This window comes from Onthophagus taurus, chromosome 6 (genome assembly GCF_036711975.1).
Source record: "Onthophagus taurus isolate NC chromosome 6, IU_Otau_3.0, whole genome shotgun sequence".
NCBI classification, from domain to species: Eukaryota; Metazoa; Arthropoda; class Insecta; order Coleoptera; family Scarabaeidae; genus Onthophagus; species Onthophagus taurus.
In genome coordinates, this window is record NC_091971.1 from 24,696,590 (window position 1) to 24,710,301 (window position 13,712).

The following is a 13,712-nucleotide window of genomic DNA, read 5'->3' on the forward strand; positions in this document are numbered from 1 at the left end:
GCCAAATGACATCTTGGAGCATGTTGGAGATAAAAAACAAAATGTGCCCAAAACGTGATATTATGACGTTATACGCCCTTTTGAGGCATGTTTGAACTTTCTATCACTTTTGGTTCCGGTAATTCTGTTGACCATATTTGTGATATTCAGGCCTCAAATGACATTTTGGAGCATGTTGGAGATAAAAAACAAAATGTGCCCAAAACGTGATATTATGACGTTATACGCCGTTTTGAGCCATGTTTGAACTTTCTATCACTTTTGGTTCCGGTAATTCTGTTCACCATATATTTGATATTCAGGCGTCAAATGACATCTTGGAGCATGTTGTAGATAAAAAACAAAATGTGCCCAAAACGTGATATTATGACGTTATACGCCGTTTTGAGCCATGTTTGAACTTTCTATCACTTTCGGTTCCGATAATTCTGTTGACCATATTTGTGATATTCAGGCGCCAAATGACATCTTGGAGCATGTTGGAGATAAAAAACAAAATGTGCCCAAAACGTGATATTATGACGTTATACGCCGTTCTGAGCCATGTTTGAGCTTTCTATCACTTTTGGTTCCGGTAATTCTGTTGACCATATTTGTCATATTCAGGCGTCAAATGACATCTTGGAGCATGTTGGAGATAAAAAACAAAATGTGCCCAAAACGTGATATTATGACGTTATACGCCGTTCTGAGCCATGTTTGAACTTTCTATCACTTTTGGTTCCGGTAATTCTGTTGACCATATTTGTGATATTCAGGCCTCAAATGACATCTTGGAGCATGTTGGAGATAAAAAACAAAATGTGCCCAAAACGTGATATTATGACGTTATACGCCGTTCTGAGCCATGTTTGAACTATCTATCACTTTTGGTTCCGGTAATTCTGTTGATCATATTTGTGATATTCAGGCGCCAAATGACATCTTGGAGCATGTTGGAGATAAAAAACAAAATGTGCCCAAAACGTGATATTATGACGTTATACGCCCTTTTGAGCCATATTTGAACTTTCTATCACTTTTGGTTCGGGTAATTCTGTTGACCATATTTGTGATATTCAGGCGTCAAATGACATCTTGGAGCATATAGGAGATAAAAAACAAAATGTGTCCAAAACGTGATATTATGACGTTATACGCCGTTCTGAGCCATGTTTGAACTTTCTATCACTTTCGGTTCCGATAATTCTGTTGACCATATTTGTGATATTCAGGCGCCAAATGACATCTTGGAGCATGTTGGAGATAAAAAACAAAATGCACCCAAAACGTGATATTATGACGTTATACGCCGTTCTGAGCCGTGTTTGAACTTTCTATCACTTTTGGTTACGGTAATTCTGTTGACCATATATTTGATATTCAGGCGTCAAATGACATCTTGGAGCATGTTGGAGATAACAAACAAAATGTGCCCAAAACGTGATATTATGACGTTATACGCCGTTCTGAGCCATGTTTGAATTTTCTATCACTTTGGGCTCCGGTAATTCTGTTGATCATATTTGTGATATTCAGGCGCCAAATGACATCTTGGAGCATGTTGGAGATAAAAAACAAAATGTGCCCAAAACGTGATATTATGACGTTATACGCCGTTCTGAGCCATGTTTGAACTTTCTATCACTTTTGGTTCCGGTAATTCTGTTGACCATATTTGTGATATTCAGGCCTCAAATGACATCTTGGAGCATGTTGGAGATAAAAAACAAAATGTGCCCAAAACGTGATATTATGACGTTATACGCCGTTCTGAGCCATGTTTGAACTTTCTATCACTTTCGGTTCCGGTAATTCTGTTGACCATATATCTGATATTCAGGCGCCAAATGACATCTTGAAGCATGTTGGAGATAAAAAACAAAATGTGCCCAAAACGTGATATTATGACGTTATACGCCGTTTTGAGCCATGTTTGAACTTTCTATCACTTTCGGTTCCGATAATTCTGTTGACCATATTTGTGATATTCAGGCGCCAAATGACATCTTGGAGCATGATGGAGATAAAAAACAAAATGTGCCCAAAACGTGATTTTATGACGTTATACGCCGTTTTGAGCCATGTTTGAACTTTCTATCACTTTTGGTTCCGGTAATTCTGTTGACCATATATTTGATATTCAGGCGCCAAATGACATCTTGGAGCATGTTGGAGATAAAAAACAAAATGTGCCCAAAACGTGATATTATGACGTTATACGCCCTTTTGAGGCATGTTTGAACTTTCTATCACTTTTGGTTCCGGTAATTCTGTTGACCATATTTGTGATATTCAGGCCTCAAATGACATTTTGGAGCATGTTGGAGATAAAAAACAAAATGTGCCCAAAACGTGATATTATGACGTTATACGCCGTTTTGAGCCATGTTTGAACTTTCTATCACTTTTGGTTCCGGTAATTCTGTTCACCATATATTTGATATTCAGGCGTCAAATGACATCTTGGAGCATGTTGTAGATAAAAAACAAAATGTGCCCAAAACGTGATATTATGACGTTATACGCCGTTTTGAGCCATGTTTGAACTTTCTATCACTTTCGGTTCCGATAATTCTGTTGACCATATTTGTGATATTCAGGCGCCAAATGACATCTTGGAGCATGTTGGAGATAAAAAACAAAATGTGCCCAAAACGTGATATTATGACGTTATACGCCGTTCTGAGCCATGTTTGAACTTTCTATCACTTTTGGTTCCGGTAATTCTGTTGACCATATTTGTGATATTCAGGCCTCAAATGACATCTTGGAGCATGTTGGAGATAAAAAACAAAATGTGCCCAAAACGTGATATTATGACGTTATACGCCGTTCTGAGCCATGTTTGAACTTTCTATCACTTTTGGTTCCGGTAATTCTGTTGACCATATTTGTGATATTCAGGCCTCAAATGACATCTTGGAGCATGTTGGAGATAAAAAACAAAATGTGCCCAAAACGTGATATTATGACGTTATACGCCGTTCTGAGCCATGTTTGAACTTTCTATCACTTTCGGTTCCGATAATTCTGTTGACCATATTTGTGATATTCAGGCGCCAAATGACATCTTGGAGCATGTTGGAGATAAAAAACAAAATGCACCCAAAACGTGATATTATGACGTTATACGCCGTTCTGAGCCGTGTTTGAACTTTCTATCACTTTTGGTTACGGTAATTCTGTTGACCATATATTTGATATTCAGGCGTCAAATGACATCTTGGAGCATGTTGGAGATAACAAACAAAATGTGCCCAAAACGTGATATTATGACGTTATACGCCGTTCTGAGCCATGTTTGAATTTTCTATCACTTTGGGCTCCGGTAATTCTGTTGATCATATTTGTGATATTCAGGCGCCAAATGACATCTTGGAGCATGTTGGAGATAAAAAACAAAATGTGCCCAAAACGTGATATTATGACGTTATACGCCGTTCTGAGCCATGTTTGAACTTTCTATCACTTTTGGTTCCGGTAATTCTGTTGACCATATTTGTGATATTCAGGCCTCAAATGACATCTTGGAGCATGTTGGAGATAAAAAACAAAATGTGCCCAAAACGTGATATTATGACGTTATACGCCGTTCTGAGCCATGTTTGAACTTTCTATCACTTTCGGTTCCGGTAATTCTGTTGACCATATATCTGATATTCAGGCGCCAAATGACATCTTGAAGCATGTTGGAGATAAAAAACAAAATGTGCCCAAAACGTGATATTATGACGTTATACGCCGTTTTGAGCCATGTTTGAACTTTCTATCACTTTTGGTTCCGGTAATTCTGTTGACCATATATTTGATATTCTGGCGCCAAATGACATCTTGGAGCATGTTGGAGATAAAAAACAAAATGTGCCCAAAACGTGATATTATGACGTTATACGCCGTTTTGAGCCATGTTTGAATTTTCTATCACTTTTGGTTCCGGTAATTCTGTTGACCATATTTGTGATATTCAGGCCTCAAATGACATCTTGGAGCAAGTTGGAGATAAAAAACAAAATGTGCCCAAAACGTGATATTATGACGTTATACGCCGTTTTGAGCCATGGTTGAACTTTCTATCACTTTCGGTTCCGATAATTCTGTTGACCATATTTGTGATATTCAGGCGTCAAATGCCATCTTGGAGCATGTTGGAGATAAAAAACAAAATGTGCCCAAAACGTGATATTATGACGTTATACGCCGTTCTGAGCCATGTTTGACCTTTCTATCACTTTTGGTTCCGGTAATTCTGTTGACCATATATTTGATATTCAGGCGTCAAATGACATCTTGGAGCATGTTGGAGATAAAAAACAAAATGTGCCCAAAACGTGATATTTTGCCGTTATACGCCGTTTTGAGCCATGCTTGAACTTTCTATCACTTTCGGTTCCGATAATTCTGTTGACCATATTTGTGATATTCAGGCGCCAAATGACATCTTGGAGCATGTTGGAGATAAAAAACAAAATGTGCCCAAAACGTGATATTATGACGTTATACGCCGTTCTGAGCCATGTTTGAACTTTCTATCACTTTTGGTTCCGGTAATTCTGTTGACCATATTTGTCATATTCAGGCGTCAAATGACATCTTGGAGCATGTTGGAGATAAAAAACAAAATGCACCCAAAACGTGATATTATGACGTTATACGCCGTTCTGAGCCATGTTTGACCTTTCTATCACTTTTGGTTCCGGTAATTCTGTTGACCATATTTGTCATATTCAGGCGTCAAATGACATCTTGGAGCATGTTGGAGATAAAAAACAAAATGTGCCCAAAACGTGATATTATGACGTTATACGCCGTTCTGAGCCATGTTTGAACTTTCTATCACTTTTGGTTCCGGTAATTCTGTTGATCATATTTGTGATATTCAGGCGCCAAATGACATCTTGGAGCATGTTGGAGATAAAAAACAAAATGTGCCCAAAACGTGATATTTTGCCGTTATACGCCGTTTTGAGCCATGTTTGAACTTTCTATCACTTTTGGTTCCGGTAATTCTGTTGATCATATTTGTGATATTCAGGCGCCAAATGACATCTTGGAGCATGTTGGAGATAAAAAACAAAAGGTGCCCAAAACGTGATATTATGACGTTATACGCCGTTCTGAGCCATGTTTGAACTTTCTATCACTTTTGGTTCCGGTAATTCTGTTGATCATATTTGTGATATTCAGGCGCCAAATGACATCTTGGAGCATGTTGGAGATAAAAAACAAAATGTGCCCAAAACGTGATATTATGACGTTATACGCCGTTCTGAGCCATGTTTGAACTTTCTATCACTTTCGGTTCCGATAATTCTGTTGACCATATTTGTGATATTCAGGCGTCAAATGACATCTTGGAGCATGTTGGAGATAAAAAACAAAATGTGCCCAAAACGTGATATTATGACGTTATACGCCGTTCTGAGCCATGTTTGAACTTTCTATCACTTTTGGCTCTGTAATTCTGTTGATCATATTTGTGATATTCAGGCGCCAAATGACATCTTGGAGCATGTTGGAGATAAAAAACAAAATATGCCCAAAACGTGATATTATGACGTTATACGCCGTTCTGAGCCATGTTTGAACTTTCTATCACGTTTGGTTCCGGTAATTCTGTTGACCGTATTTGTCATATTCAGGCGCCAAATGACATCTTGGAGCATGTTGGAGATAAAAAACAAAATGTGCCCAAAACGTGATATTATGACGTTATACGCCGTTCTGAGCCATGTTTGAACTTTCTATCACTTTCGGTTCCGGTAATTCTGTTGACCATATATGTGATATTCAGGCGCCAAATGACATCTTGGAGCATGTTGGAGATAACAAACAAAATGTGCCCAAAACGTGATATTATGACGTTATACGCCGTTTTGAGCCATGTTTGACCTTTCTATCACTTTTGGTTCCGGTAATTCTGTTGATCATATTTGTGATATTCAGGCGCCAAATGACATCTTGGAGCATGTTGGAGATAAAAAACAAAAGGTGCCCAAAACGTGATATTATGACGTTATGCGCCGTTCTGAGCCATGTTTGAACTATCTATCACTTTTGGTTCCGGTAATTCTGTTGATCATATTTGTGATATTCAGGCGCCAAATGACATCTTGGAGCATGTTGGAGATAAAAAACAAAATGTGCCCAAAACGTGATATTTTGCCGTTATACGCCGTTTTGAGCCATGCTTGAACTTTCTATCACTTTCGGTTCCGATAATTCTGTTGACCATATTTGTGATATTCAGGCGCCAAATGAGCCATGTTTGAACTTTCTATCACGTTTGGTTCCGGTAATTCTGTTGATCATATTTGTGATATTCAGGCGCCAAATGACATCTTGGAGCATGTTGGAGATAAAAAACAAAATGTGCCCAAAACGTGATATTTTGCCGTTATACGCCGTTTTGAGCCATGCTTGAACTTTCTATCACTTTCGGTTCCGATAATTCTGTTGACCATATTTGTGATATTCAGGCGCCAAATGAGCCATGTTTGAACTTTCTATCACGTTTGGTTCCGGTAATTCTGTTGATCATATTTGTGATATTCAGGCGCCAAATGACATCTTGGAGCATGTTGGAGATAAAAAACAAAATGTGCCCAAAACGTGATATTTTGCCGTTATACGCCGTTTTGAGCCATGCTTGAACTTTCTATCACTTTCGGTTCCGATAATTCTGTTGACCATATTTGTGATATTCAGGCGCCAAATGACATCTTGGAGCATGTTGGAGATAAAAAACAAAATGTGCCCAAAACGTGATATTATGACGTTATACGCCCTTTTGAGCCATGTTTGAACTTTCTATCACTTTTGGTTCGGGTAATTCTGTTGACCATATTTGTGATATTCAGGCATCAAATGACATCTTGGAGCATATAGGAGATAAAAAACAAAATGTGTCCAAAACGTGATATTATGACGTTATACGCCGTTCTGAGCCATGTTTGAACTTTCTATCACTTTCGGTTCCGATAATTCTGTTGACCATATTTGTGATATTCAGGCGCCAAATGACATCTTGGAGCATGTTGGAGATAAAAAACAAAATGCACCCAAAACGTGATATTATGACGTTATACGCCGTTCTGAGCCGTGTTTGAACTTTCTATCACTTTTGGTTACGGTAATTCTGTTGACCATATATTTGATATTCAGGCGTCAAATGACATCTTGGAGCATGTTGGAGATAACAAACAAAATGTGCCCAAAACGTGATATTATGACGTTATACGCCGTTTTGAGCCATGTTTGACCTTTCTATCACTTTTGGTTCCGGTAATTCTGTTGATCATATTTGTGATATTCAGGCGCCAAATGACATCTTGGAGCATGTTGGAGATAAAAAACAAAAGGTGCCCAAAACGTGATATTATGACGTTATGCGCCGTTCTGAGCCATGTTTGAACTATCTATCACTTTTGGTTCCGGTAATTCTGTTGATCATATTTGTGATATTCAGGCGCCAAATGACATCTTGGAGCATGTTGGAGATAAAAAACAAAATGTGCCCAAAACGTGATATTTTGCCGTTATACGCCGTTTTGAGCCATGCTTGAACTTTCTATCACTTTCGGTTCCGATAATTCTGTTGACCATATTTGTGATATTCAGGCGCCAAATGAGCCATGTTTGAACTTTCTATCACGTTTGGTTCCGGTAATTCTGTTGATCATATTTGTGATATTCAGGCGCCAAATGACATCTTGGAGCATGTTGGAGATAAAAAACAAAATGTGCCCAAAACGTGATATTTTGCCGTTATACGCCGTTTTGAGCCATGCTTGAACTTTCTATCACTTTCGGTTCCGATAATTCTGTTGACCATATTTGTGATATTCAGGCGCCAAATGAGCCATGTTTGAACTTTCTATCACGTTTGGTTCCGGTAATTCTGTTGATCATATTTGTGATATTCAGGCGCCAAATGACATCTTGGAGCATGTTGGAGATAAAAAACAAAATGTGCCCAAAACGTGATATTTTGCCGTTATACGCCGTTTTGAGCCATGCTTGAACTTTCTATCACTTTCGGTTCCGATAATTCTGTTGACCATATTTGTGATATTCAGGCGCCAAATGACATCTTGGAGCATGTTGGAGATAAAAAACAAAATGTGCCCAAAACGTGATATTATGACGTTATACGCCCTTTTGAGCCATGTTTGAACTTTCTATCACTTTTGGTTCGGGTAATTCTGTTGACCATATTTGTGATATTCAGGCATCAAATGACATCTTGGAGCATATAGGAGATAAAAAACAAAATGTGTCCAAAACGTGATATTATGACGTTATACGCCGTTCTGAGCCATGTTTGAACTTTCTATCACTTTCGGTTCCGATAATTCTGTTGACCATATTTGTGATATTCAGGCGCCAAATGACATCTTGGAGCATGTTGGAGATAAAAAACAAAATGCACCCAAAACGTGATATTATGACGTTATACGCCGTTCTGAGCCGTGTTTGAACTTTCTATCACTTTTGGTTACGGTAATTCTGTTGACCATATATTTGATATTCAGGCGTCAAATGACATCTTGGAGCATGTTGGAGATAACAAACAAAATGTGCCCAAAACGTGATATTATGACGTTATACGCCGTTCTGAGCCATGTTTGAATTTTCTATCACTTTGGGCTCCGGTAATTCTGTTGATCATATTTGTGATATTCAGGCGCCAAATGACATCTTGGAGCATGTTGGAGATAAAAAATAAAATGTGCCCAAAACGTGATATTATGACGTTATACGCCGTTCTGAGCCATGTTTGAACTTTCTATCACTTTCGGTTCCGGTAATTCTGTTGACCATATATGTGATATTCAGGCCTCAAATGACTCTTGGAGCACGTTGGAGATATAAAACAAAATGTGCCCAAAACGTGATATTATGACGTTATACGCCGTTTTGAGCCATGTTTGAACTTTCTATCACTTTTGGTTCCGGTAATTCTGTTGACCATATATTTGATATTCAGGCGTCAAATGACATCTTGGAGCATGTTGGAGATAAAAAACAAAATGTGCCCAAAACGTGATATTATGACGTTATACGCCGTTCTGAGCCATGTTTGAATTTTCTATCACTTTGGGCTCCGGTAATTCTGTTGATCATATTTGTGATATTCAGGCGCCAAATGACATCTTGGAGCATGTTGGAGATAAAAAACAAAATGTGCCCAAAACGTGATATTATGACGTTATACGCCGTTTTGAGCCATGTTTGAACTTTCTATCACTTTCGGTTCCGATAATTCTGTTAACCATATTTGTGATATTCAGGCCTCAAATGACATCTTGGAGCATGTTGGAGATAAAAAACAAAATGTGCCCAAAACGTGATATTATGACGTTATACGCCGTTCTGAGCCATGTTTGAGCTTTCTATCACTTTTGGTTCCGGTAATTCTGTTGACCATATTTGTCATATTCAGGCGTCAAATGACATCTTGGAGCATGTTGGAGATAAAAAACAAAATGTGCCCAAAACGTGATATTATGACGTTATACGCCGTTCTCAGCCATGTTTGAACTTTCTATCACTTTCGGTTCCGATAATTCTGTTAACCATATTTGTGATATTCAGGCCTCAAATGACATCTTGGAGCATGTTGGAGATAAAAAATAAAATGTGCCCAAAACGTGATATTATGACGCTATACGCCGTTCTGAGCCATGTTTGAACTTTCTATCACTTTCGGTTCCGGTAATTCTGTTGACCATATATGTGATATTCAGGCCTCAAATGACATCTTGGAGCACGTTGGAGATATAAAACAAAATGTGCCCAAAACGTGATATTATGACGTTATACGCCGTTTTGAGCCATGTTTGAACTTTCTATCACTTTTGGTTCCGGTAATTCTGTTGACCATATATTTGATATTCAGGCGTCAAATGACATCTTGGAGCATGTTGGAGATAAAAAACAAAATGTGCCCAAATCGTGATATTATGACGTTATACGCCGTTCTGAGCCATGTTTGAATTTTCTATCACTTTCGGTTCCGGTAATTCTGTTGACCATATATCTGATATTCAGGCGCCAAATGACATCTTGAAGCATGTTGGAGATAAAAAACAAAATGTGCCCAAAACGTGATATTATGACGTTATTCGCCGTTTTGAGCCATGTTTGAACTTTCTATCACTTTCGGTTCCGATAATTCTGTTGACCATATTTGTGATATTCAGGCGCCAAATGACATCTTGGAGCATGATGGAGATAAAAAACAAAATGTGCCCAAAACGTGATTTTATGACGTTATACGCCGTTTTGAGCCATGTTTGAACTTTCTATCACTTTTGGTTCCGGTAATTCTGTTGACCATATATTTGATATTCAGGCGCCAAATGACATCTTGGAGCATGTTGGAGATAAAAAACAAAATGTGCCCAAAACGTGATATTATGACGTTATACGCCCTTTTGAGGCATTTTTGAACTTTCTATCACTTTTGGTTCCGGTAATTCTGTTGACCATATTTGTGATATTCAGGCCTCAAATGACATTTTGGAGCATGTTGGAGATAAAAAACAAAATGTGCCCAAAACGTGATATTATGACGTTATACGCCGTTTTGAGCCATGTTTGAACTTTCTATCACTTTTGGTTCCGGTAATTCTGTTGACCATATATTTGATATTCAGGCGCCAAATGACATCTTGGAGCATGTTGGAGATAAAAAACAAAATGTGCCCAAAACGTGATATTATGACGTTATACGCCCTTTTGAGGCATTTTTGAACTTTCTATCACTTTTGGTTCCGGTAATTCTGTTGACCATATTTGTGATATTCAGGCCTCAAATGACATTTTGGAGCATGTTGGAGATAAAAAACAAAATGTGCCCAAAACGTGATATTATGACGTTATACGCCGTTTTGAGCCATGTTTGAACTTTCTATCACTTTTGGTTCCGGTAATTCTGTTCACCATATATTTGATATTCAGGCGTCAAATGACATCTTGGAGCATGTTGTAGATAAAAAACAAAATGTGCCCAAAACGTGATATTATGACGTTATACGCCGTTTTGAGCCATGTTTGAACTTTCTATCACTTTCGGTTCCGATAATTCTGTTGACAATATTTGTGATATTCAGGCGCCAAATGACATCTTGGAGCATGTTGGAGATAAAAAACAAAATGTGCCCAAAACGTGATATTATGACGTTATACGCCGTTTTGAGCCATGTTTGAACTTTCTATCACTTTTGGTTCCGGTAATTCTGTTGACCATATATTTGATATTCTGGCGCCAAATGACATCTTGGAGCATGTTGGAGATAAAAAACAAAATGTGCCCAAAACGTGATATTATGACGTTATACGCCCTTTTGAGGCATGTTTGAACTTTCTATCACTTTTGGTTCCGGTAATTCTGTTGACAATATTTGTGATATTCAGGCCTCAAATGACATCTTGGAGCATGTTGGAGATAAAAAACAAAATGTGCCCAAAACGTGATATTATGACGTTATACGCCGCTTTGAGCCATGTTTGAACTTTCTATCACTTTTGGTTCCGGTAATTCTGTTGACCATATTTGTGATATTCAGGCCTCAAATGACATCTTGGAGCAAGTTGGAGATAAAAAACAAAATGTGCCCAAAACGTGATATTATGACGTTATACGCCGTTTTGAGCCATGTTTGAACTTTCTATCACTTTCGGTTCCGATAATTCTGTTGACCATATTTGTGATATTCAGGCGTCAAATGCCATCTTGGAGCATGTTGGAGATAAAAAACAAAATGTGCCCAAAACGTGATATTATGACGTTATACGCCGTTCTGAGCCATGTTTGACCTTTCTATCACTTTTGGTTCCGGTAATTCTGTTGACCATATATTTGATATTCAGGCGTCAAATGACATCTTGGAGCATGTTGGAGATAAAAAACAAAATGTGCCCAAAACGTGATATTTTGCCGTTATACGCCGTTTTGAGCCATGCTTGAACTTTCTATCACTTTCGGTTCCGATAATTCTGTTGACCATATTTGTGATATTCAGGCGCCAAATGACATCTTGGAGCATGTTGGAGATAAAAAACAAAATGTGCCCGAAACGTGATATTATGACGTTATACGCCGTTCTGAGCCATGTTTGAACTTTCTATCACGTTTGGTTCCGGTAATTCTGTTGATCATATTTGTGATATTCAGGCGCCAAATGACATCTTGGAGCATGTTGGAGATAAAAAACAAAATGTGCCCAAAACGTGATATTATGACGTTATACGCCGTTCTGAGCCATGTTTGAATTTTCTATCACTTTGGGCTCCGGTAATTCTGTTGATCATATTTGTGATATTCAGGCGCCAAATGACATCTTGGAGCATGTTGGAGATAAAAAACAAAATGTGCCCGAAACGTGATATTATGACGTTATACGCCGTTCTGAGCCATGTTTGAACTTTCTATCACGTTTGGTTCCGGTAATTCTGTTGATCATATTTGTGATATTCAGGCGCCAAATGACATCTTGGAGCATGTTGGAGATAAAAAACAAAATGTGCCCAAAACGTGATATTTTGCCGTTATACGCCGTTTTGAGCCATGCTTGAACTTTCTATCACTTTCGGTTCCGATAATTCTGTTGACCATATTTGTGATATTCAGGCGCCAAATGACATCTTGGAGCATGTTGGAGATAAAAAACAAAATGTGCCCAAAACGTGATATTATGACGTTATACGCCCTTTTGAGCCATGTTTGAACTTTCTATCACTTTTGGTTCGGGTAATTCTGTTGACCATATTTGTGATATTCAGGCATCAAATGACATCTTGGAGCATATAGGAGATAAAAAACAAAATGTGTCCAAAACGTGATATTATGACGTTATACGCCGTTCTGAGCCATGTTTGAACTTTCTATCACTTTCGGTTCCGATAATTCTGTTGACCATATATGTGATATTCAGGCCTCAAATGACATCTTGGAGCACGTTGGAGATATAAAACAAAATGTGCCCAAAACGTGATATTATGACGTTATACGCCGTTTTGAGCCATGTTTGAACTTTCTATCACTTTTGGTTCCGGTAATTCTGTTGACCATATATTTGATATTCAGGCGTCAAATGACATCTTGGAGCATGTTGGAGATAAAAAACAAAATGTGCCCAAAACGTGATATTATGACGTTATACGCCGTTTTGAGCCATGTTTGAACTTTCTATCACTTTCGGTTCCGATAATTCTGTTAACCATATTTGTGATATTCAGGCCTCAAATGACATCTTGGAGCATGTTGGAGATAAAAAACAAAATGTGCCCAAAACGTGATATTATGACGTTATACGCCGTTCTGAGCCATGTTTGAGCTTTCTATCACTTTTGGTTCCGGTAATTCTGTTGACCATATTTGTCATATTCAGGCGTCAAATGACATCTTGGAGCATGTTGGAGATAAAAAACAAAATGTGCCCAAAACGTGATATTATGACGTTATACGCCGTTCTGAGCCATGTTTGAACTTTCTATCACTTTTGGTTCGGGTAATTCTGTTGACCATATTTGTGATATTCAGGCGTCAAATGACATCTTGGAGCATATAGGAGATAAAAAACAAAATGTGTCCAAAACGTGATATTATGACGTTATACGCCGTTCTGAGCCATGTTTGAACTTTCTATCACTTTCGGTTCCGATAATTCTGTTGACCATATTTGTGATATTCAGGCGCCAAATGACATCTTGGAGCATGTTGGAGA